The sequence below is a fragment of the Echiichthys vipera genome, assembly GCF_963691815.1.
Source record: "Echiichthys vipera genome assembly, chromosome: 5".
NCBI lineage: Eukaryota > Metazoa > Chordata > Actinopteri > Perciformes > Trachinidae > Echiichthys > Echiichthys vipera.
In genome coordinates, this window is record NC_139830.1 from 35080613 (window position 1) to 35102181 (window position 21569).

Sequence of the window (21569 nt, forward strand, 5' to 3'; positions counted from 1 at the left end):
ACAAATCTCACAGTAATATATGTGCAAGGCAGCCTACATATGAATAATATTTGTTTGATTTTGCTTTCTATGGCATTTGGCTGATTCACACATGAATTCTCATTTCCAACCTTAACAACCTGTTAAACGCTTCAAAACGTCATTTACAGCCTTTTTTAAAGCCCTGAAACGCCTAAAACCATGTTTGCATGGAATAGACTGTAATTTCTGTTTGGAAGCTTTAAAAAACAAATCTCACAGTAATATATGTGCAAGGCGGCCTACATATGAATAATATTTGTTTGATTTCGCTTTCTATGGCATTTGGCCGATTCACACCTGAAAGGTCATTTTCAGCCTTTTCAAGCTCTAAAACACCTTAAACCACATTTGCATGGAATAGACTGTAACTTCAGTTTGGAAGCTTTAAAAAACAAATCTCATAGTAATATATGTGCAAGGCAGCCTACATATGAATAATATTTGATTGATTTCACTTTCTATGGCATCTGGTTGATTCACACATGTAATGTCATTTCCAGCCTTAACAAGATGTTAAACGCTTCAAAACGTCCTTTCCAGCCTTTTCAAGCTGTGAAACGCCTAAAACCACGTTTGCATGGAATAGACTTTAACTTCTGTTATGAAGCTTTAAAATACAAATCTCACAGTAAAACATGCAAGGCAGCCGACATATGAATAATATTTGTTTGATTTCACTTCATGTCATTTACAGCCTTTTCAAGTTATGTAATGCCTAAAACTAGGTTTGATTGGAATAGACTGTCATTTCTGTTTTTGAAGCTTTAAAAAACAAATATCACAGTAATATATGTGCAGGGCAGCCTACATATGAATAATATGTGTTTGATTTCACTTTTCTATGGCATTTGGCCGATTCACATATTAAACGTAATTTTTAGCCTTAACAATCTGTTAACAGCTTCAAAATGTCATTTTCAGCCTTTTCAAGCTCTAAAACGTCTAAAACCACGTCTGCATGGAATAGACTGTAACTTCTGTTTGGAAGCTTTAAATTTCAGATCTCACAGTAATATATGTGTAAGGTAGCCTACATATAAAGAATATGTGTTTTGATTCACTTTTCTATGGCATATGGCAGATTCACATATGAAATGTCATGCTTGAAAAGGCTGAAAATTATGTTTTTAAGCCTCTAACAGCTTGTTTAGGCTGAAAATGACTTTTCAGGTGTGAATCGTCCAAATGCTATAGAGGAGTGAACCCAAACATATTCTTCATATTTAGGCTACCTTACACATTGGTTACTGTAAGAACTGTATTTTAAAGCTTGAAAACAGAAGTTACAGTCTATTTGATGCAAACACAGTTTTAGGCGTTTCAGAGATTGAAAAGGCTAAATAATGACGTTTTTTAAGCCTTTAACAGCTTTTATAAGGCTGAAAATGACATTTCATGTGTTAATCAGCAAAATGCAATAAAAAAGTGAATCCAAAAACAAATTCTCCATATTTAGGCTACCTTACACATATATTACTGTGAGATTTGTATTTTAAAGTTTCCAAACAGAAGTTACAGTCTATTCCATGCAAACTTGGTGTGAGGCGTTTCAGAGCTTGAAATGGCTGAAAATGACGTTTTTAAGCCTCTAACAAATTGTTAAGGCTAAACATGACATTTCAGGTGTGAATCGCCCAAATGCTATAAAAAATGAACCCGCACATATATTCTTCATGTTTAGGCTACCTTGCACATATATTACTGTGAGATTTGTTTTTTAAAGCTTTCAAAAAGAAGTTACATTCTCTTCCATGTAAACGTTGTTTAAGGCGTTTCAGAGCTTTAAAAGGCCGTAAATGAGGTTTTGAAGCATTTAACAGCTTGTTAAGGCTAAACATGACATTTCAGGTGTGAATCGCCCAAATGCTATAAAAAAATGAAGCCGCACATATATTATTCATATTTAAGCTGCCTTGCACATATATTACTGTGAGCTTTGTATTTTAAAGCTTCCCAACAGAAGTTAGAGTATATTCCTTGCAAACGTGGTTTTAGGTGTTCAGAACTTGAAAAGGCTGTAAATGACATTCTGAAGTGTTTAACAGCTTGTTAGGCTGTAAATGACGTTCTGAAGCATTTAACAACCTGTTAAGGCTGGAAATCGCCCAATCGAATCGGCCAAATGCCATAGAAACGTGAATTCAAACATATAGGCTACCTTCCACATATATTACTGTGAGATCTGTATTTTTAAGCTTCTAAACAGAAGTTACAGTCTATTCCATGCAAACGTGGTTTTAGGCGTTTCAGAGCTTCAAAAGGCTGAAAATGATGTTTTTAAGCGTTTAACAGCTTGTTGAGAGTTGAAATGACATTTCATGTGTGAATCCGTCAAATAACACAGAAAAGTGAATCCAAACATATATTCTTCATATTTAGGCTACCTTACATATATATTACTGGGAGATTTGTATTTTAAAGCTTCCAAACAGAAATTACAGTCTATTCCATGCAAACGTGGTTTAAGGCATTTCAGAGCTTGAAAAGGCTGAAAATGATGGTTTTAAGCGCTTAACAGTTTATTAAGGTTTGAAATTATATTTAATGTGTAAAAAGGCCAAATAACATATAAAAGTAAATCCAAACACATATTATTCATATTTAACCTACCTTACACATATATTACTGTGAGATTTGTATTGGAAAGCTTCTAAACTGAAGTTACAGTCTCTTCCATGCAAACGAGGTTTTAAGCGTTTAACAGCTTCTTAAGACTGGAAATGACATTTCATGTGTAAATAGGCCAAATGCAATAGAAAAGTGAAACCAACCACATATTATTCATCGCTAGGCTGCCTCGCACATATATCACTGAGAGATTTGTATTGGAAAGCTTCTAAACCAAAGTTACAGTCTCTTCCATGTGAACGTGGTTTTAAGCGTTTCAGAGCCTGAAAAGGCTGTAAATTACGTTTTGAAGCGTTTAACAGCTTCTCAAGGCTGGAAATGACATTTCATGTGTAAATAGGCCAAATGCAATAGAAAAGTGAAATCAACCACATATTATTCATCGTTAGGCTGCCTCACACATGTATTACTTATTACTGTGAGATTTGTATTGGAAAGCTTCTAAACCGAAGTTACAGTGTCTTCTATGCGAACGTGGTTTTAAGCGTTCCAGAGCCTGAAAAGGCTGTAAATTAGGTTTTGAAGCGTTTAACAGCTTCTCAAGGCTGGGAATGACATTTCATGTGTAAATAGGCCAAATGCAATAAAAAAAGTGAAATCAACCACATATTATCCATCGTTAGGCTGCCTCGCACATATATTACTGTGATGTTTGTATTGGAAAGCTTCTAAGCCGAAGTCAGAGTCTCTTCCATGCGAACATGGTTTAAAACGTTTTAGAGCCTGAAAAGGCTGTAAATAAGGTTTTGAAGCGTTTAACAGCTTCTCAAGTCTGGAAATGACATTTCATGTGTAAATAGGCCAAATGCAATAGAAAAGTAAAATCAACCACATATTATTTATCGTTAGGCTGCCTCGCACATATTGTACTGTGATGTTTGTATTCGAAAGCTTCTAAACCGAAGTTAGAGTCTCTTCCATGCGAACATGGTTTTAAGCGTTTCAGAGCCTGGAAAGGCTGTAAATGAGGTTTTGAAGCGTTTAACCGCTTCTCAAGGCTGGAAATGACATTTCATGTGTTAATAGGCCCAATGCAATAGAAAAGTAAAATCAACCACGTATTATTTTTCGTTAGGCTGCCTCGCACATATATTACTCTAAGATTTGTATTGGAAAGCTTCTAAACTGAAGTTACAGTGTCTTCCATGCGAACGTGGTTTTAAGCGTTTCAGAGCCTGAAAAGGGTGTAAATGAGGTTTTGAAGCGTTTAACAGCTTCTTAAGGCTGGAAATGACATTTCATGTGTAAATAGGCCAAATGCAATAGAAAAGTGAAATCAACCACATATTATTCATCGTTAGGCTGCTTCGCACATATATTACTGTGAAATTTGTATTGGAAAGCTTCTAAACCCAAGTTACAGTCTCTTCCATGCAAACGTGGTTTTAAGCGTTTCTAGAGCCTGGAAAGGCAGTAAATGACGTTTTGAAGCGTTTAACAGCTTCTTAAGCCTGGAAATGACATTTCATGTGTAAATAGGCCAAATGCAATAGAAAAATGAAATCGACCACATATTATTCATCGTTACGCTGCCTCGCACATATATTACTGAAAGAAATGTATTCGAAAGCTTCTGAACCGAATTTACAGTCTCTTCCATGCGTACGTGGTTTTAAGTGTTTTAGAGCCTGAAAAGGCTGTAAATTAGGTTTTGAAGCGTTTAACAGCTTCTTAAGACTGGAAATGACATTTCATGTGTAAATAGGCCAAATGCAATAGAAAAGTGAAATCAACCACATATTATTCATCGCTAGGCTGCCTCGCACATATATCACTGTGAGATTTGTATTGGAAAGCTTCTAAACCAAAGTTACAGTCTCTTCCATGTGAAGGTGGTTTTAAGCGTTTCAGAGCCTGAAAAGGCTGTAAATTACGTTTTGAAGCGTTTAACAGCTTCTCAAGGCTGGAAATGACATTTCATGTGTAAATAGGCCAAATGCAATAGAAAAGTGAAATCAACCACATATTATTCATCGTTAGGCTGCCTCGCACATATATTACTGTGAGATTTGTATTGGAAAGCTTCTAAACCGAATTTACAGTCTCTTCCCTGCGAACGTGGTTTTAAGCGTTTCAGAGCCTGAAAAGGCTGTAAATGAGGTATTGAGGCCTTAAACAGCTTCTTAAGGCGGGAAATGACATTTCATGTGTAAACAGGCCAAATGCAAAAGAAAAGTGAAATCAACCACATATTATTCATCGTTAGGCTGCCTCACACATGTATTACTTATTACTGTGAGATTTGTATTGGAAAGCTTCTAAACCGAAGTTACAGTGTCTTCTATGCGAACGTGGTTTTAAGCGTTCCAGAGCCTGAAAAGGCTGTAAATTAGGTTTTGAAGCGTTTAACAGCTTCTCAAGGCTGGGAATGACATTTCATGTGTAAATAGGCCAAATGCAATAGAAAAGTGAAATCAACCACATATTATCCATCGTTAGGCTGCCTCGCACATATATTACTGTGATGTTTGTATTGGAAAGCTTCTAAACCGAAGTCAGAGTCTCTTCCATGCGAACATGGTTTAAAACGTTTTAGAGCCTGAAAAGGCTGTAAATAAGGTTTTGAAGCGTTTAACAGCTTCTCAAGTCTGGAAATGACATTTCATGTGTAAATAGGCCAAATGCAATAGAAAAGTAAAATCAACCACATATTATTTATCGTTAGGCTGCCTCGCACATATTGTACTGTGATGTTTGTATTCGAAAGCTTCTAAACCGAAGTTAGAGTCTCTTCCATGCGAACATGGTTTTAAGCGTTTCAGAGCTTGGAAAGGCTGTAAATGAGGTTTTGAAGCGTTTAACCGCTTCTCAAGGCTGGAAATGACATTTCATGTGTTAATAGGCCCAATGCAATAGAAAAGTAAAATCAACCACGTATTATTTTTCGTTAGGCTGCCTCGCACATATATTACTCTAAGATTTGTATTGGAAAGCTTCTAAACTGAAGTTACAGTGTCTTCCATGCGAACGTGGTTTTAAGCGTTTCAGAGCCTGAAAAGGCTGTAAATGAGGTTTTGAAGCGTTTAACAGCTTCTTAAGGCTGGAAATGACATTTCATGTGTAAATAGGCCAAATGCAATAGAAAAGTGAAATCAACCACATATTATTCATCGTTAGGCTGCTTCGCACATATATTACTGTGAAATTTGTATTGGAAAGCTTCTAAACCCAAGTTACAGTCTCTTCCATGCAAACGTGGTTTTAAGCGTTTCTAGAGCCTGGAAAGGCAGTAAATGACGTTTTGAAGCGTTTAACAGCTTCTTAAGCCTGGAAATGACATTTCATGTGTAAATAGGCCAAATGCAATAGAAAAATGAAATCGACCACATATTATTCATCGTTACGCTGCCTCGCACATATATTACTGAAAGAAATGTATTCGAAAGCTTCTGAACCGAATTTACAGTCTCTTCCATGCGTACGTGGTTTTAAGTGTTTTAGAGCCTGAAAAGGCTGTAAATTAGGTTTTGAAGCGTTTAACAGCTTCTTAAGACTGGAAATGACATTTCATGTGTAAATAGGCCAAATGCAATAGAAAAGTGAAATCAACCACATATTATTCATCGCTAGGCTGCCTCGCACATATATCACTGTGAGATTTGTATTGGAAAGCTTCTAAACCAAAGTTACAGTCTCTTCCATGTGAAGGTGGTTTTAAGCGTTTCAGAGCCTGAAAAGGCTGTAAATTACGTTTTGAAGCGTTTAACAGCTTCTCAAGGCTGGAAATGACATTTCATGTGTAAATAGGCCAAATGCAATAGAAAAGTGAAATCAACCACATATTATTCATCGTTAAGCTGCCTCGCACATATATTACTGTGAGATTTGTATTGGAAAGCTTCTAAACCGAATTTACAGTCTCTTCCCTGCGAACGTGGTTTTAAGCGTTTCAGAGCCTGAAAAGGCTGTAAATGAGGTATTGAGGCCTTAAACAGCTTCTTAAGGCTGGAAATGACATTTCATGTGTAAACAGGCCAAATGCAAAAGAAAAGTGAAATCAACCACATATTATTCATCGTTAGGCTGCCTCACAATTGTATTACTTATTACTATGAGATTTGTATTGGAAAGCTTCTTAACCGAAGTTACAGTGTCTTCCATGCAAACGTGGTTTTAAGCGTTTCAGAGCCTGAAAAGGCTGTAAATTAGGTTTTGAAGCGTTTAACAGCTTCTCAAGGCTGGAAATGACATTTCATGTGTAAATAGGCCAAATGCAATAGAAAAGTGAAATCAACCACATATTATCCATCGTTAGGCTGCCTCGCACATATATTACTGTGATGTTTGTATTGGAAAGCTTCTAAACCGAAGTCAGAGTCTCTTCCATGCGAACATGGTTTAAAACGTTTTAGAGCCTGAAAAGGCTGTAAATGAGGTTTTGAAGTGTTTAACAGCTTCTCAAGTCTGGAAATGACATTTCATGTGTTAATAGGCAAAATGCAATAGAAAAGTAAAATCAACCACATATTATTTATCGTTAGGCTGCCTCGCACATATAGTACTGTGATGTTTGTATTCGAAAGCTTCTAAACCGAAGTTAGAGTCTCTTCCATGCGAACATGGTTTTAAGCGTTTCAGAGCCTGGAAAGGCTGTAAATGAGGTTTTGAAGCGTTTAACCGCTTCTCAAGGCTGGAAATGACATTTCATGTGTTAATAGGCCAAATGCAATAGAAAAGTAAAATCAACCACGTATTATTTTTCGTTAGGCTGCCTCGCACATATATTACTCTGAGATTTGTATTGGAAAGCTTCTAAACTGAAGTTACAGTGTCTTCCATGCGAGCGTGGTTTTAAGTGTTTCAGAGCCTGAAAAGGCTGTAAATGAGGTTTTGAAGCGTTTAACAGCCTCTTAAGATTGGAAATGACATTTCATGTGTAAATAGGCCAAATGCAATAGAAAAGTGAAATCAACCACATATTATTCATCGTTAGGCTGCTTCGCACATATATTACTGTGAAATTTGTATTGGAAAGCTTCTAAACTGAAGTTACAGTGTCTTCCATGCGAGCGTGGTTTTAAGCGTTTCTAGAGCCTGGAAAGGCAGTAAATGACGTTTTGAAGCGTTTAACAGCTTCTTAAGCCTGGAAATGACATTTCATGTGTAAATAGGCCAAATGCAATAGAAAAATGAAATCGACCACATATTATTCATCGTTACGCTGCCTCGCACATATATTACTGAAAGAAATGTATTCGAAAGCTTCTGAACCGAATTTACAGTCTCTTCCATGCGTACGTGGTTTTAAGTGTTTTAGAGCCTGAAAAGGCTGTAAATTAGGTTTTGAAGCGTTTAACAGCTTCTTAAGACTGGAAATGACATTTCATGTGTAAATAGGCCAAATGCAATAGAAAAGTGAAATCAACCACATATTATTCATCGCTAGGCTGCCTCGCACATATATCACTGTGAGATTTGTATTGGAAAGCTTCTAAACCAAAGTTACAGTCTCTTCCATGTGAAGGTGGTTTTAAGCGTTTCAGAGCCTGAAAAGGCTGTAAATTACGTTTTGAAGCGTTTAACAGCTTCTCAAGGCTGGAAATGACATTTCATGTGTAAATAGGCCAAATGCAATAGAAAAGTGAAATCAACCACATATTATTCATCGTTAGGCTGCCTCGCACATATATTACTGTGAGATTTGTATTGGAAAGCTTCTAAACCGAATTTACAGTCTCTTCCCTGCGAACGTGGTTTTAAGCGTTTCAGAGCCTGAAAAGGCTGTAAATGAGGTATTGAGGCCTTAAACAGCTTCTTAAGGCGGGAAATGACATTTCATGTGTAAACAGGCCAAATGCAAAAGAAAAGTGAAATCAACCACATATTATTCATCGTTAGGCTGCCTCACACATGTATTACTTATTACTGTGAGATTTGTATTGGAAAGCTTCTAAACCGAAGTTACAGTGTCTTCTATGCGAACGTGGTTTTAACCGTTCCAGAGCCTGAAAAGGCTGTAAATTAGGTTTTGAAGCGTTTAACAGCTTCTCAAGGCTGGGAATGACATTTCATGTGTAAATAGGCCAAATGCAATAGAAAAGTGAAATCAACCACATATTATCCATCGTTAGGCTGCCTCGCACATATATTACTGTGATGTTTGTATTGGAAAGCTTCTAAACCGAAGTCAGAGTCTCTTCCATGCGAACATGGTTTAAAACGTTTTAGAGCCTGAAAAGGCTGTAAATAAGGTTTTGAAGCGTTTAACAGCTTCTCAAGTCTGGAAATGACATTTCATGTGTAAATAGGCCAAATGCAATAGAAAAGTAAAATCAACCACATATTATTTATCGTTAGGCTGCCTCGCACATATTGTACTGTGATGTTTGTATTCGAAAGCTTCTAAACCGAAGTTAGAGTCTCTTCCATGCGAACATGGTTTTAAGCGTTTCAGAGCTTGGAAAGGCTGTAAATGAGGTTTTGAAGCGTTTAACCGCTTCTCAAGGCTGGAAATGACATTTCATGTGTTAATAGGCCCAATGCAATAGAAAAGTAAAATCAACCACGTATTATTTTTCGTTAGGCTGCCTCGCACATATATTACTCTAAGATTTGTATTGGAAAGCTTCTAAACTGAAGTTACAGTGTCTTCCATGCGAACGTGGTTTTAAGCGTTTCAGAGCCTGAAAAGGCTGTAAATGAGGTTTTGAAGCGTTTAACAGCTTCTTAAGGCTGGAAATGACATTTCATGTGTAAATAGGCCAAATGCAATAGAAAAGTGAAATCAACCACATATTATTCATCGTTAGGCTGCTTCGCACATATATTACTGTGAAATTTGTATTGGAAAGCTTCTAAACCCAAGTTACAGTCTCTTCCATGCAAACGTGGTTTTAAGCGTTTCTAGAGCCTGGAAAGGCAGTAAATGACGTTTTGAAGCGTTTAACAGCTTCTTAAGCCTGGAAATGACATTTCATGTGTAAATAGGCCAAATGCAATAGAAAAATGAAATCGACCACATATTATTCATCGTTACGCTGCCTCGCACATATATTACTGAAAGAAATGTATTCGAAAGCTTCTGAACCGAATTTACAGTCTCTTCCATGCGTACGTGGTTTTAAGTGTTTTAGAGCCTGAAAAGGCTGTAAATTAGGTTTTGAAGCGTTTAACAGCTTCTTAAGACTGGAAATGACATTTCATGTGTAAATAGGCCAAATGCAATAGAAAAGTGAAATCAACCACATATTATTCATCGCTAGGCTGCCTCGCACATATATCACTGTGAGATTTGTATTGGAAAGCTTCTAAACCAAAGTTACAGTCTCTTCCATGTGAAGGTGGTTTTAAGCGTTTCAGAGCCTGAAAAGGCAGTAAATTACGTTTTGAAGCGTTTAACAGCTTCTCAAGGCTGGAAATGACATTTCATGTGTAAATAGGCCAAATGCAATAGAAAAGTGAAATCAACCACATATTATTCATCGTTAAGCTGCCTCGCACATATATTACTGTGAGATTTGTATTGGAAAGCTTCTAAACCGAATTTACAGTCTCTTCCCTGCGAACGTGGTTTTAAGCGTTTCAGAGCCTGAAAAGGCTGTAAATGAGGTATTGAGGCCTTAAACAGCTTCTTAAGGCTGGAAATGACATTTCATGTGTAAACAGGCCAAATGCAAAAGAAAAGTGAAATCAACCACATATTATTCATCGTTAGGCTGCCTCACAATTGTATTACTTATTACTATGAGATTTGTATTGGAAAGCTTCTTAACCGAAGTTACAGTGTCTTCCATGCAAACGTGGTTTTAAGCGTTTCAGAGCCTGAAAAGGCTGTAAATTAGGTTTTGAAGCGTTTAACAGCTTCTCAAGGCCGGAAATGACATTTCATGTGTAAATAGGCCAAATGCAATAGAAAAGTGAAATCAACCACATATTATCCATCGTTAGGCTGCCTCGCACATATATTACTGTGATGTTTGTATTGGAAAGCTTCTAAACCGAAGTCAGAGTCTCTTCCATGCGAACATGGTTTAAAACGTTTTAGAGCCTGAAAAGGCTGTAAATGAGGTTTTGAAGTGTTTAACAGCTTCTCAAGTCTGGAAATGACATTTCATGTGTTAATAGGCAAAATGCAATAGAAAAGTAAAATCAACCACATATTATTTATCGTTAGGCTGCCTCGCACATATAGTACTGTGATGTTTGTATTCGAAAGCTTCTAAACCGAAGTTAGAGTCTCTTCCATGCGAACATGGTTTTAAGCGTTTCAGAGCCTGGAAAGGCTGTAAATGAGGTTTTGAAGCGTTTAACCGCTTCTCAAGGCTGGAAATGACATTTCATGTGTTAATAGGCCAAATGCAATAGAAAAGTAAAATCAACCACGTATTATTTTTCGTTAGGCTGCCTCGCACATATATTACTCTGAGATTTGTATTGGAAAGCTTCTAAACTGAAGTTACAGTCTCTTCCATGCGAGCGTGGTTTTAAGTGTTTCAGAGCCTGAAAAGGCTGTAAATGAGGTTTTGAAGCGTTTAACAGCCTCTTAAGATTGGAAATGACATTTCATGTGTAAATAGGCCAAATGCAATAGAAAAGTGAAATCAACCACATATTATCCATCGTTAGGCTGCCTCGCACATATATTACTGTGATGTTTGTATTGGAAAGCTTCTAAACCAAAGTCAGAGTCTCTTCCATGCGAACATGGTTTAAAACGTTTTAGAGCCTGAAAAGGTTGTAAATGAGGTTTTGAAGCTTTTAACAGCTTCTCAAGGCTGGAAATGATATTTCATGTATAAATAGGCCAAATGCAATAGAAAAGTGAAATCAACCACAAATTATTTATCGATAGGCTGCCTTCCACATATATTACTGTGAGATTTGTATTGGAAAGCTTCTAAACTGAAGTTATTTTCTCTTCCATGCGAACGTGGTTTTAAGCGTTTCAGAGCCTGAAAAGGCTGTAAATGAGGGTTTTGAAGCGTTTAACAGCTTCTTAAGGCTGAAAATGACATTTCATGTGTTTACAGGCCAAATGCAATAGAAAAGTGAAATCAACCACATATTGTCCATCGTTAGGCTGCCTCGCACATATATTACTGTCATGTTTGTATTGGAAAGCTTCTAAACTGAAGTAACAGTCTCTTCCATGCGAACGTGGTTTTAAGCGTTTCAGAGCCTGGAAAGGCTGTAGTATATGGTTTTGAAACGTTTAACAGCTTCTCAAGGCTGGAAAAGACATTTCATGTGTAAATAGGCCAAATGCAATAGAAAAGTGAAATCAACCACATATTGTCCATCGTTAGGCTGCCTCGCACATATATTACTGTGATATTTGTATTGGAAAGCTTCTAAACCGAAGTTAGAGTCTCTTCCATGCGAACATGGTTTTAAGCGTTTCAGAGCCTGGAATGGCTGTAAATGAGGTTTTAGAGCGTTTAACCGTTTCTCAAGGCTGGAAATGACATTTCATGTGTTAATAGGCCAAATGCAGGAGAAAAGTGAAATCGACCACATATTATTCATCGCTAGGCAACCTTGCACATATATTACTGTGAGATTTGTATTGAAAAGCTTCTAAACCGAAGTTACTGTCTCTTCCATGCGAACGTGGTTTTAAGCGTTTCAGAGCCTGAAAAGGCTGTAAATGAGGTTTTGAAGCGTTTAACAGCTTCTCAAGGCTTGAAATGACATTTCATGAGTAAACAGGCCAAATGCAATAGAAAAGTTAAATCAACCACATATTATTCATCGTTAGGCTGTCTCGCATATATATTACTGTGAGATTTGTATTGGAAAGCTTCTGAACCGAATTTACAGTCTCTTCCATGCGAACATGGTTTTAAGAGTTTCAGAGCCTGGAAAGGCTGTAAATGAGGTTTTGAAGTGTTTAACCGCTTCTCAAGGCTGGAAATGATATTTCATGTGTTAATAGGCCAAATGCAATAGAAAAGTGAAATCAACCACATATTATCTATCGCTAGGCTGCCTCGCACATATATTACTGTGAGATTTGTATTGGAAAGCTTCTAAACCAAAGTTACAGTCTCTTCCATGCGAACGTGGTTTTAAGTGTTTCAGAGCCTGAAAAAGCTGGAAATGAGGTTTTGAAGCGTTTAACAGCTTCTAAAGGCTGGAAATTACATTTCATGTGTAAATAAGCCAAATGCAATAGAAAAGTGAAATCAACCACGTATTATTCATCGTTACGCTGCCTCGCACATATATTACTGAAAGATTTGTATTGGAAAGCTTCTGAACCGAATTTACAGTCTCTTCCATGCGAACGTGGTTTTAAGCGTTTCAGAGCCTGAAAAGGCTGTAAATGAGGTTTTGAAGCGTTTAACAGCTTTCTCAAGGCTGGAAATGACATTTCATGTATAAATAGGCCAAATGCAATAGAAAAGTGAAATCAACCACAAAATATTTATCGTTAGGCTGCCTCCCACATATATTACTGTGAGATTTGTATTGGAAAGCTTCTAAACTTAAGTTATTTTCTCTTCCATGCGAACGTGGTTTTAAGCGTTTCAGAGCCTGAAAAGGCTGTAAATGAGGGTTTTGAAGCGTTTAACAGCTTCTTAAGGCTGAAAATGACATTTCATGTGTTTACAGGCCAAATGCAATAGAAAAGTGAAATCAACCACATATTATTCATCGCTAGGCTGCCTCGCACATATATTACTGTGAGATTTGTATTGGAAAGCTTCTAAACTGAAGTTACAGTCTCTTCCATGCGAACGTGGTTTTAAGCGTTTCAGAGCCTGGAAAGGCTGTAAATGAGGTTTTGAAACGTTTAACAGCTTCTCAAGGCTGGAAATGACATTTCATGTGTAAATAGGCCAAATGCAATATAAAAGTGAAATTAACCACATATTATTCATCGTTACGCTGCCTCGCACATATATTACTGAAAGATTTGTATTGGAAAGCTTCTGAACCGAATTTACAGTCTCTTCCATGCGAACGTGGTTTTAAGCGTTTCAGAGCCTGAAAACGCTGTAAATGAGGTTTTGAAGCCTTAAACAGCTTCTTAAGGCTGTAAATGACATTTCATGTGTAAACAGGCCAAATGCAAAAGAAAAGTGAAATCAACCACATATTGTTCATCGTTAGGCTGCCTCACAATTGTATTACTTATTACTGTCAGATTTGTATTGGAAAGCTTCTAAACCGAAGTTACAGTGTCTTCCATGCGAACGTGGTTTTAAGCGTTTCAGAGCCTGAAAAGGCTGTAAATTAGGTTTTGAAGCGTTTAACAGCTTCTCAAGGCTGGAAATGACATTTCATGTGTAAATAGGCCAAATGCAATAGAAAAGTGAAATCAACCACATAATATCCATCGTTAGGCTGCCTCGCACATATATTACTGTGATGTTTGTATTGGAAAGCTTCTAAACCGAAGTCAGAGTTTCTTCCATGCGAACATGGTTTAAAACGTTTTAGAGCCTGAAAAGGCTGTAAATGAGGTTTTGAAGCGTTTAACAGCTTCTCAAGTCTGGAAATGACATTTCATGTGTAAATAGGCCAAATGCAATAGAAAAGTAAAATCAACCACATATTATTTATCGTAAGGCTGCCTCGCACATATAGTACTGTGATGTTTGTATTCGAAAGCTTCTAAACCGAAGTTAGAGTCTCTTCCATGCGAACATGGTTTTAAACGTTTCAGAGCCTGGAAAGGCTGTAAATGAGGTTTTGAAGCGTTTAACCGCTTCTCAAGTCTGGAAATGACATTTCATGTGTTAATAGGCCAAATGCAATAGAAAAGTAAAATCAACCACGTATTATTTTTCGTTATGCTGCCTCGCACATATATTACTCTGAGATTTGTATTGGAAAGCTTCTAAACTGAAGTTACAGTGTCTTCCATGCGAACGTGGTTTTAAGCGTTTCAGAGCCTGAAAAGGCTGTAAATGAGGTTTTGAAGCGTTTAACAGCCTCTTAAGATTGGAAATTACATTTCATGTGTAAATAGGTTAAATACAATAGAAAAGTTAAATCAACCACATATTATTCATAGTTACGCTGCCTCGCACATATATTACTGAAAGATTTGTATTGGAAAGCTTCTGAACCGAATTTACAGTCTCTTCCATGCGAACGTGGTTTTAAGCGTTTCAGAGCCTGAAAACGCTGTAAATGAGGTTTTGAAGCCTTAAACAGCTTCTTAAGGCTGGAAATGACATTTCATGTGTAAACAGGCCAAATGCAAAAGAAAAGTGAAATCAACCACATATTATTCATCGTTAGGCTGCCTCACAATTGTATTACTTATTACTGTGAGATTTGTATTGGAAAGCTTCTAAACCGAAGTTACAGCGTCTTCCATGCGAACGTGGTTTTAAGCGTTTCAGAGCCTGAAAAGGCTGTAAATTAGGTTTTGAAGCGTTTAACAGCTTCTCAAGGCTGGAAATGACATTTCATGTGTAAATAGGCCAAATGCAATAGAAAAGTGAAATCAACCACATATTATCCATCGTTAGGCTGCCTCGCACATATATTACTGTGATGTTTGTATTGGAAAGCTTCTAAACCGAAGTCAGAGTCTCTTCCATGCGAACATGGTTTAAAACGTTTTAGAGCCTGAAAAGGCTGTAAATGAGGTTTTGAAGCGTTTAACAGCTTCTCAAGTCTGGAAATGACATTTCATGTGTAAATAGGCCAAATGCAATAGAAAAGTAAAATCAACCACATATTATTTATCGTAAGGCTGCCTCGCACATATAGTACTGTGATGTTTGTATTCGAAAGCTTCTAAACCGAAGTTAGAGTCTCTTCCATGCGAACATGGTTTTAAGCGTTTCAGAGCCTGGAAAGGCTGTAAATGAGGTTTTGAAGCGTTTAACCGCTTCTCAAGGCTGGAAATGACATTTCATGTGTTAATAGGCCAAATGCAATAGAAAAGTAAAATCAACCACGTATTATTTTTCGTTAGGCTGCCTCGCACATATATTACTCTGAGATTTGTATTGGAAAGCTTCTAAACTGAAGTTACAGTGTCTTCCATGCGAACGTGGTTTTAAGCGTTTCAGAGCCTGAAAAGGCTGTAAATGAGGTTTTGAAGCGTTTAACAGCTTCTTAAGGCTGGAAATGACATTTCATGTGTAAATAGGCCAAATGCAATAGAAAAGTGAAATCAACCACATATTATTCATCGTTAGGCTGCTTCGCACATATATTACTGTGAAATTTGTATTGGAAAGCTTTTAAACCGAATTTACAGTCTCTTCCATGCGAGCGTGGTTTTAAGTGTTTCAGAGCCTGAAAAGGCTGTAAATGAGGTTTTGAAGCGTTTAACAGCCTCTTAAGATTGGAAATTACATTTCATGTGTAAATTGGTTAAATACAATAGAAAAGTTAAATCAACCACATATTATTCATAGTTAGGCTGCCTCGCACATATATTACTGTGAGATTTGTATTGGAAAGCTTCTAAACCGAAGTTACAGTCTCTTCCATGCAAACGTGGTTTTGAGCGTTTCAGAGCCTTAAAAGGCTGTAAATTAGGTTTTTAAACGGTTTACCGCTTCTCAAGGCTGGAAATGACATTTCATGTGTAAATAGGCCAAATGCAATAGAAAAGTGAAATCAACCACATATTATTCATCGTTAGGCTGCCTCGCACATATTACTGTGAGATTTGTATTGGAAAGCTTCTAAACCGAAGTTACAGTCTCTTCCATGGGATCGTGGTTTTAAGCGTTTCAGAGCCTGAAAAGGCTGTAAATGAGGGGTTTGTAGCGTTTAACAGCTTCTTAAGGCTGGAAATTACATTTCATGTGTAAATAGGCCAAATGCAATAGAAAAGTGAAATCAACCACATATTATCCATCGTTAGGCTGCCTCGCACATATATTACTGTGATGTTTGTATTGGAAAGCTTCTAAACCAAAGTCAGAGTCTCTTCCATGCGAACATGGTTTAAAACGTTTTAGAGCCTGAAAAGGTTGTAAATGAGGTTTTGAAGCTTTTAACAGCTTCTCAAGGCTGGAAATGATATTTCATGTATAAATAGGCCAAATGCAATAGAAAAGTGAAATCAACCACAAATTATTTATCGATAGGCTGCCTCCCACATATATTACTGTGAGATTTGTATTGGAAAGCTTCTAAACTGAAGTTATTTTCTCTTCCATGCGAACGTGGTTTTAAGCGTTTTAGAGCCTGAAAAGGCTGTAAATGAGGGTTTTGAAGCGTTTAACAGCTTCTTAAGGCTGAAAATGACATTTCATGTGTTTACAGGCCAAATGCAATAGAAAAGTGAAATCAACCACATATTATCCATCGTTAGGCTGCCTCGCACATATATTACTGTCATGTTTGTATTGGAAAGCTTCTAAACTGAAGTAACTCAGTTTTGCAAGATGGCGCCGCGCGTGTGGCAGCCAGTAGCAGTAGCTCCGTTCGTCTTTCTGTGTTTTGTTGTGTTTTTGTCCGTTTTTCGTGTCTTTTTTGCCGCTAGTCTAGGTCGGAGGGGTACTCCTATGGATGTACTTCTTCTAAGACTATGCATTTTTCTTTTTATTGGTTTTGGACTGTTTAACCCGGTTTCAGCGGACCTGTACAACCAGGGCTCCATTACCATCAGCAGGGAGCAGCTGTTAGCATGGCGCTACACGCAGGTACTCCCCGATGAAAGACCGGAGATCCCCGCGGAATTAAAGAGGAGGAGACGGGGCTGCAGAGCCGGACTGAAGCGCCGACAGAGGAAGAGACGGTACAAACCTTCTGTTCCGTCAATCATCATGGGGAACGTTAGATCTCTCCCCAACAAGATGGAGGAGCTTTCGGCGCTCACCAGGCTGCAGCGGGAGCATCGGGAGTGTAGCATCATGTGCCTAACAGAGACTTGGCTGAACGATCTCACGCCGGACACGCACGTTGCGCTGGACGGATTTCAGCTTGTGAGGGCGGACAGGAAAGCGAAGGAGACTGGTAAGAGGAAGGGAGGGGGCATTGCGATGTTTGTAAACGATAGGTGGTGTAACCCGGGTCACATCAGGGTGAAGGAGCGGTACTGCAGTAGGGACATTGAGCTGCTAGCTGTTAGCATCCGGCCATATTACCTGCCGAGGGAATTCTCACATGTTATCGCGATAACTGTGTACATTCCCCCGTCTGCCGATGCTGCAACAGCCTGTGAGCTCTTGCATACTGTAGTATCGCGGTACCAGACATCGCACCCTCAGTCCCTCTTGCTAATCCCTGGTGACTTCAACCATGCTTCCCTGTCCTCCACTCTTCCCACCTTCACACAGTACGTGAAATGTCACACCAGAGACAATAGAACATTGGACCTATTGTATGCCAACACAAAGGATGCATACAGCTCATCACCTCTCCCCCCGCTGGGTCGTTCCGACCACAACCTGGTCCACTTGTCCCCTGCATACATTCCTATGGTGAACAAACAACGACCCACCATTAGGCGTGTGAAGAACTGGTCTGAGGAGTCTAGTATGGCACTGAGGGACTGTTTTGACACCACGGACTGGGATGTGTTGTGTGAACCTCACGGGGAGGACATTGACAGTCTCACAACCTGCATCACTGACTATCTAAATTTTTGCGTGGAGAACACCGTGCCTACTAGGAGGGTACGGTGTTTTCCCAACAACAAACCCTGGGTGACCCCAGATCTGAAGGACCTACTCAACAAGAAGAAGATGGTCTTCAAATCTGGGGACAAGGACGAGCTGAGGAGTGTGCAGAAGGAGCTGAAAAAGGCGATCAGGAGAGGAAAAGACAGCTATAAGAGGAAGCTGGAGGAGCGGCTAAAGGGGAGCAACGCCAGGGAGGTCTGGAGAGGCCTGAAAACCATCTCTGGCCACTCCAAGGACAGTGGGAGGGGCCCTGTATCAGGTGATCAGGTCTGGGCGAATGAGCTGAACCAGTTCTTCACCAGATTCGATGGCAACACGTTTCCCTCCCCCTCATGCTCCCCCTCGCCCCCTTCTCCACAGCAGCTGTCCTGGTCGGCTCCCCCATTCCATCCCACTGCCTCTCCAACAGCAACAACTACACCATCCTCACTCCAAGTCTCCCACCTCCTCCCCCCTTACCCATCCCTCAGCCCCTCCCCTAGCCTCGTCATAACAACAGACCAGGTGAGGAGGGAGCTGAGGAAAACCAAGGCGAGGAAGGCTACTGGCCCTGACGGCATCAACTCCAGACTGCTTAAGGACTGTGCAGATCAGCTCAGCGGTGTGCTCCTGCACATCTTCAACCTGAGCCTCAGTCTGGAGAGAGTTCCACTCCTGTGGAAAACATTGTGCGTGGTTCCGGTTCCAAAGATTGTTCACCCCAGGGAGCCGAACCACTTCAGGCCAGTAGCCCTCACCTCCCACCTGATGAAGACCATGGAGAGGATCGTACTCTCCCACCTGCGTCACCTTGTGGACAGTGAGATGGACCCCCTGCAGTTCGCGTACCGGCCCGGCATCGGTGTGGATGACGCTGTCATCTACCTGCTGCACAGGTCCCTGACACATCTGGAGAGTGCCGGAAGCTCTGTGAGAGTCATGTTCTTCGACTTCTCCAGTGCTTTCAACACAATCCAGCCAGCGCTGCTCAGGGGGAAGCTGGAAGGGGCGGGAGTCGACCGTCACCTGGCTGCATGGACCATCGACTACCTCACCAACAGACCGCAGTACGTGAGGCTTCGAGACTGTGTGTCTGATGTGGTAGTCTGCAGCACAGGGGCTCCGCAGGGTACGGTGCTCGCTCCCTTCCTTTTCACACTGTACACCTCAGACTTCAGCCACAACACCAACAGCTGCCACCTCCAGAAGTTCTCCGACGACACAGCCATCGTTGGACGGGTGTCCGAGGGGGACGACCTGGAGTATCGAGACGTCATCGCCAACTTCGTCGCCTGGTGTGAGGCAAACCATCTGCTCATCAACGCCAGCAAGACGAAGGAGGTGGTGATAGACTTCAGCAGGAAGGCTCCCACAACAGCACCGGTGAACATCCAGGGTTTGGACATTGAGAAGGTGGAGCAGTACAAATACCTGGGTGTTCACCTCAATAATAAACTGGACTGGTCCCACAACACCGATGCCCTGTACAAGAAGGGCCAGAGTCGCCTCCATCTACTGAGGCGACTGAGGTCTTTTGGAGTGTGCAGGGCACTTCTGAGGACCTTCTATGACTCTGTGGTAGCGTCTGCTATCTTTTATGCGGTGGTCTGCTGGGGCTGTGGAAGCTCAGAGAGGGACAGGAAGAGACTAAACAGACTGATCAGAAGAGCTGGCTCAGTCCTAGACTGTTCCCTGGATTCCATTGAGGAGGTGGGTGAGAGGAGGATGTTATCCAAACTAACATCGATCATGGACAACACCTCTCACCCCCTCCATGACACTGTGGGAGCCTTAAGCAGCTCCTTCAGCCACAGACTGCTGCATCCGAGATGCAAAAAAGAACGCTTCCGCAGGTCGTTCATCCCGACCGCAGTCAGACTGCACAATAATAATTTGGATGATTGTTATGTTTATTTTGTCAATTCACCCATGTGCAATTCACTTCCACATCATCACAAGTCACTTTTGTAATGCATATTTGTAACATCTGTACTTAGTATTTTCCATCCACTGTAGTTTTTCCACTTCATATTTATGACACATAGTGTAAATTGTTGTATATTGTATATAGTATATTTTCTATTCTTATTCTTTATTTTTATCTTCTATTTTATTTTTAATTATCTTTGTTTACCTTATGTAAACTAAGGGTCTGTGTTGTCTGTGTCTGTGTTGTAAGCTACTGCTCACGTGAATTTCCCCGCTGTGGGATCAATAAAGTCTATTCTATTCTATTCTATTCTAACAGTCTCTTCCATGCGAACGTGGTTTTAAGCGTTTCAGAGCCTGGAAAGGCTGTATATGGTTTTGAAACGTTTAACAGCTTCTCAAGGCTGGAAATGACATTTCATGTGTAAATAGGCCAAATGCAATAGAAAAATGAAATCGACCACATATTATTCATCGCTAGGCTGCCTCGCACATATATTACTGTGAAATTTGTATTGGAAAGCTTCTAAACCCAAGTTACTTTCCCTTCCTTGCGTACGTGGTTTTAAGCGTTTCTAGAGCCTGAAAAGGCTGTAAATGACGTTTTGAAGCGTTTAACAGCTTCTCAAGGCTGGAAATTACATTTCATGTGTAAATAGGCCAAATGCAATAGAAAAGTGAAATCAACCTCATATTATTTATCGTTAGGCTGCCTCGCACATATATTACTGTGATATTTGTATTGGAAAGCTTCTAAACCGAAGTTAGAGTCTCTTCCATGCGAACATGGTTTTAAACGTTTCAGAGCCTGGAATGGCTGTAAATGAGGTTTTAGAGCGTTTAACCGTTTCTCAAGGCTGGAAATGACATTTCATGTGTTAATAGGCCAAATGCAGGAGAAAAGTGAAATCGACCACATATTATTCATCGCTAGGCTGCCTCGCACATATATTTCTGTGAGATTTGTATTGGAAAGCTTCTAAACCGAAGTTACTGTCTCTTCCATGCGAACGTGGTTTTAAGCGTTTCAGAGCCTGAAAAGGCTGTAAATGAGGTTTTGAAGCGTTTAACAGCTTCTCAAGGCTGGAAATGACATTTCATGTGTAAATAGGCCAAATGCAATAGAAAATTGAAATTAACCACATATTATTCATCGTTAGGGTGCCTCGCACATATATTACTGTGAGATTTGTATTGGAAAGCTTCTAAACCGAATATACAGTCTCTTCCATGCAAACGTAGTTTTAAGCGTTTCAGAGCCTGGAAAGGCTGTAAATGACGTTTTAGAGCGTTTAACCGCTTCTCAAGGCTGGAAATGACATTTCATGTGTAAATAGGCCAAATGCAATAGAAAAGTGAAATCAATCACATATTATTCATCGTTAGGCTGCTTCGCACATATATTACTGTGAGATTTGTATTGGAAAGCTTCTAAACCGAATATACAGTCTCTTCCATGCAAACGTA